The sequence below is a fragment of the Rhipicephalus microplus genome, chromosome 2, assembly GCF_043290135.1.
Source record: "Rhipicephalus microplus isolate Deutch F79 chromosome 2, USDA_Rmic, whole genome shotgun sequence".
Classification (NCBI taxonomy): Eukaryota; Metazoa; Arthropoda; class Arachnida; order Ixodida; family Ixodidae; genus Rhipicephalus; species Rhipicephalus microplus.
In genome coordinates, this window is record NC_134701.1 from 53423760 (window position 1) to 53429759 (window position 6000).

Here is a 6000-nt window from a genome sequence, read left to right on the forward strand (position 1 = left end):
TTGCACACGAAAACGACATTTTACACGATCCTGTTTATTTACATGGTCCATTTTATTTTATTTACACGGTCCATTTTACACGGTCCTGTTTTACACAATCTGGTCTGCATGAACTCTAGAACCGGGCACCATATAGGTTGAAAGACACACACAGACTTTGAGACAAACCTAGCTTCCCGTGGGGCATCCTCTTGCACTATAACAACACATCTTAATCTAGTTAGTTGGTCAGAACGGGGTGAAAACAGCTCGCACTTGAAAAGCACGGGCAGAAGGAATAACGCCTGCACCCTGTGCTTTCTGTACATTCTCGTTGAGGGTGCAGTTTTCACCTTATCCTTATGCAATTTCGCATTTATAACATTGTTCACTGTATAATCTTTGTGGCGTTAAAGTGTGTGATACCGTCATGTGTATCCCATGTAATTTATAAAAATAGAATACAAGATAGCTTGATTCAAAAATAACTAAGTGCATCCAGCACCATGTCCTGTAGCCATTCTTTAGGCAAGTGGCAGAATGATTTATTCTTCAAAACATATCTTACTTGTAACCACTACAAGAGCTAACTCGTACACTGGCACATTCTGTTTGCCTCTTCAGATTATAAGGTACCTTTTTTACACCAGAAAATCTTCAAGAAGAATAGAAGTGTTGTAATTGTGAAGAAAGAAAAGTAGAAGGAAAAAAAGATATTGATTGATTTGTGGGGTTTAACGTCCCAAAACCACCATATGATTATGAGAGACGCCGTAGTGGAGGGCTCCGGAAATTTTGACCACCTGGGGTTTTTTAACGTGCACCCAAATCTGAGTACACGGGCCTACAACATTTCCGCCTCCATCGGAAATGCAGCCGCCACAGCCGGGATTCGAACCCACGACCTGCGGGTCAGCAGCCGAGTACCTTGGCCACTAGACCACCGTGGCGGGGCAGGGAAAAAAAAAGATAACCTGCCCTGTACAGGGACCGAGCCTGCGAACTTCGAATAACATGTCCGATGCTCTATCAACTGAGCTACCATGGCAGCTATCCCTCTTCCATTTTGTACGGTATATATGTGCATTTATACATGGAAGAGTCAGTCAGCGCTGCCTGTTACCATTATGGCGAGTGTGGGACACCTTTTTTTTGGCTACTGGCAATTACATTACGATTGCAATTACGTTACGATTACTTCCAATATCCCTATACTTCTTTGGCAGCATTATGCATCTGTCCGTTCTCAGAAAATCTGCTAGTCACAGGAGGAGGCAATAGTTCGCCCTCCCACCTAAATGCATGTACTTCAATACATGCACAACTGATCAAAAAAAAAAAAAAAAACTAGTCACACACCGCTAAGATTACCGAGATTCACTGTTTCAGATTCATGAGTAAAGGAAAGAACTATAAATTTAAGGGTTTGTTGTCTTTGTTGAACACATTATAATGAGAACTAGCAGACAATGATGCCAAACAAACTATAGGTGATGTTATCAAAAATAACTTTCACAAAATTGTGAAAAGAAAAGTGAACGAAAACGTAACTTGGCGGCAAGTTACTAATGGGTTGGCATTTTTTGACAATTGAATTGACATTACTTTTTATAACATCCCTATATTTTCCTGAGTAATGTTGTCGGGTAATTCTCATTATTAGAGTGGTGAGTAGGCTGACAAAGAAAGCATATGGCATTGATACTTCTTTTGAACACCTAAAAGTTTGAGGAACTTAAAAGAGTGGAAGCTACTTTGAGTAGACCCGAATATTTAGTTGGAGCGAGAAAAAAAACGTACACACATTTTTACCAGGCTTTTTAACCTATTTTGAGACATAAAAGTGTATGCTGCCAGTAATGTTAAGTACCATTACTTTTGTCACACTATGCACTGTAGCAGGTGTAGTTAGAGTGGTGATAGTGAAGGATTAATCAAGCACGCCACCAAATGCGTTCACATCAATGGTCGCGTATTTTAAAAATAAACCTGCTGTATAGTAAAAAAAATTTTAGAGCATTTATGATTTTATCCAGATCAAGTTAAACCGACTGGGTAAGCAAACCATTTGCATAAAATCAAAAGGCATAAAGTGATTCATGTATTATAACTATGTGAACAATTTCAGCAATGCAGGGCAAAGTGACAACAGTTCTATTAAAAACCCCTCTCATTATAACATGCATGAAAAGCACCACACCAGAATATTTTATAGTGCATGTAATATCGAGACTACTAGACTGTCTATTGACCTTTTAGAAGAAGGGTATCTCCTTCACATTCAAGGGGCAGCCACTTAGCCTTTTCCTGAGCTTTTCTGTGAATATTTCCTGAATTTCAGATATCATTAGGATTGATTTAGAGTAAACAGATTTTGCTTACGCATTGAAACCTAGTTCTGTATGTAACTGCAATTATGGGTGCCAAACCATCTCCAATTAATTTTTAACATTTCACTTATTTTTTAACTGCAGCAGCACAAATAGCTATGGATGCCCAAAAAGTAGCAAGAAACAATACCTTTACCTCTTTGAGCCTTTTGGAAGTGTTCGGCTTCTCAGTGCTCACCTTACAACATTTTTTTTAAATACGTGTTTGTATGCCCACTGCTCTTGCTCCTTGTACAGTGAGGAGGAGCACATGGCAAGAAGAGACAAGAAAGAAGCATAACGAAAAAAAGCGAAATAAGCGAGGACCTCTTTTATATCGTACAATGTGTGTAACATTACTATTGCGACCACATATAGACAAATTATCACGGCTATGTATCCATTGTAGAGTCATACACAGCTGCAACACCACGACTAAATTTCAACCTTGTGTTGGTTTAGGATCCCTTCATAGTGGCAAGCTAATGATATCTGCATTTGTTTGGCACATACTAAGATGCAGTGAAATGTGATACGGTAATCTCATTTAGAATGCACGTCATGTGGCTTCATTGTATATGTGGCCACAAGTAACTCTGGTTGCAAAGCAATATGGCAGAGCCTAAACAGACGTCACCGACCACTCCAATCTGAACTTGCCTTTGCTACTTGCCCATTATCATCCCAGCAAAAAATGAATAATTGAATCTGCTACAGATAAGTGCTAGCTTATGCTAAGGACCAAGAATGAAGGGTGTTTTGTCATTATTGAGATCAGTTATTTGTTCAAGAACACTTGCTGTCAAACACAAATACATTGCTGTCGAAGCATCAAGACTCAAATATAAAGCAAAAAGAAGTGTCTCTTTAAAAATTACAGGCCACAAGGCAAGATAAATATTTGATATACTTGGGATGTAAGGCGCGCACAAGAGGTGCTGCCATATTATACTTTTCCTTGTGTTGAAACCTGCTTGCTTTACTCACCCAACACATCTGTAAAGATGCCGTGAAAACACCAAGGAGCTGATGCAGCAAGGTTGAACACATGTCCAGGGATTCCACCATTCCTAAGCAGCCCTACAGTCTCCACAGTCCTGCAACCATTTGTAAGATAAATATAGTTCTACCCAAAGTTCTTGGTTTACAGACACACATGCAAGACGCATAACCACTCTATAGGAAGTTTGCATGATAATGCGCTGGGTAGCAAAACGGATGCCAATATCAAGTATCCCGGCCTGCCGCTTCTTTCTTTCCGTTCTTAATTAATCAATCCATGGTTATTAAATGTTCCCCCAATGTGAAGTGTGCTGGCAGTCCGGTGAAGAATTGCAATGTATTTAGAACACAGTCCAATTCATGGCAAGTAAGCATGCAATAGCGTTTTGTCAGCTCTTCGAGAAAAGAGCATGAAGTTTAGCTAAAACCCATGTTTTTTATAAACACCATTCAATTTGATATAAAAGTTGTGAGCATTACGTAAAGGAACACGGATTCATGTTTAATCAATGATTTCTTATAATGTACTGATATGAATGCAACTAACTGAATATGAAACGATCAATTTTGCTCGAGAATTTAGAGTTATGAACACTATCGCACTTGCCCGCTGCATCTTCTCCAAAACAGCGGCAAGATAGGCTAGTTTGTGTAGGTGAGTAGTAATGAGCAGTGCAAAGTAACAACAAGAAACACCAGTAACAACAGTATGCGGCAAGCACAGACTGCCAACTGTATACATTATTACACAAAAGTTCGCCTGAATATCAGTCAGACAACTTGTGCAAATGAAGGTCCAGTTGGGCATGAACAAGTTACGAAATCAACAATGCCTGCTTTCACTAACAGGGCCCTCATTCACATAAAGTATGCAGCGATAGGCCCCTACCGAGGTACGTCACAGCATGATGTCACTGGCACATGTAAAAGGTGTGGCTGGAAAAACACTCCCGCTGGTGGCTCAGCCCGGTACAGTCGTGCGGTGTTTGGGGCAAGTTTTAATTTTTCAAAGCTTACACTTCACGTTACAATGTCGACATTAGCTGTAGTATGTGTCAGCAAACATCCAGCTGTGTGGTAAACTGTGTGGTAAAATATTTGCCACACTGTCTGTTTATCTTGAAGAAGTGAACACACGTGGTGGCCTGTGCGAGCAACAGCGGCATAGTCTTCAAAAATGTGCACTGTTGATTGCGGCATGTAGTGTGCATTGAAAGGTATTGAGAATATCGGTTCAACTGAGAATACTGAGTGTGGTGTGTGCAGTGTCAATAACAATGTGTCTTGTTTACGAAGACTAGCACTCATGGCAGGGACCGGTCGATGAAAAAACTTGATTCGACATTTTAGTCAAGGTAAATATGCACTTGACGTGACCATCTGCGAGTGGGTACATCTCGGTGTTTGCCTTGTGTGCAGAAAAAAATTGCAAGGTCACCGGGCTGGAAGATACCATTTGCTGAAGCTGCATGTATGAATCGCCCCGACGAGTACGCAAGCTCAATAAAGGTATAACCCGTTTTATCGAAGGCCTCATATTTCTTCATGTAATAAGCAGAGATTCTTGTTTCACATATACTCAGTACCTTTACCGCTCGATATTCATGAAGTGACAATGCAAACAACAAGTTTGTGTGTTAGGTCCTAAGGGAGCAATGTAAATATGCAAATAAGTTATAGGTGTCAGATGCAGCGATGTAACTGCACAAAAGATTACGTATATATTAGGCTACAGGTTTAGAATCGCATACATCTCGGTGGTCTATCAGGAACGTCACAAACAACTTCCTTGCCAACCAGCCCTTGCACAGAGGGAGGGAATGGCTGGCACGGTGCTCGAAGTGACGTCACACTATTTGCAAACATAGAGAGGTTTCTTACTTAGGCAACATTTTGCACAATATATTTTTTAGATGCAAGACTGTACTCATCCACATTGATCATACTGATGTCTTTTGTTGTTACTTTGTGCTGTGAGTTACTAGGCATTTAGTCACCATGATCTTTAAAAGCTAATTTCAGTGTTCTCTCTCATATTGCTGACAACTTTGTTGTTGCATAAATTGGGCAAAAAAGCAACACAGAAAGGCTGTCACAATAAATACACCAACATGGGTATTCTCCTGCAAACAAAAGTCGGCACTGGTCCTGTCATTACCCGTCTTCCTTCTCTCTTTGCCTTGTTTGTGCTGAAACAGCCAAACACCTGATGAGTTAGATGAGAAATATTAACGCATCAAAACTATAAGTGCTTGCATCAGCAACTACACAACAGCGTGATAACCGCACCCCTGCCACACAGCAGTGAAACATATTTTGAACATGCTGGCAGTGTATTATTTTATAAAAAGCAACTCTGGCAGATTACAAAATCTCACATTGTGCATGCAAGTTTTCTTCAAAGTCAGGCGTACAATGTAGGTGCTGGCCGGTACATTATTAGTTACAAGCAAAGGCGTCTTGCAGGTACACATGAAGATTGCACGAACACCTCTCTCTCTCTCTCTCTACACTAGGCACACACATTATATCTTTCAACAAGCACACGCCACTGTTTAGGGGCATAATAACGCTCTACCGTGAACGTATGCTAATCAACCCACTTAGGCGGTTGGCTAGGTGAATCAAGCCAAGTTACAAATTGTATCGC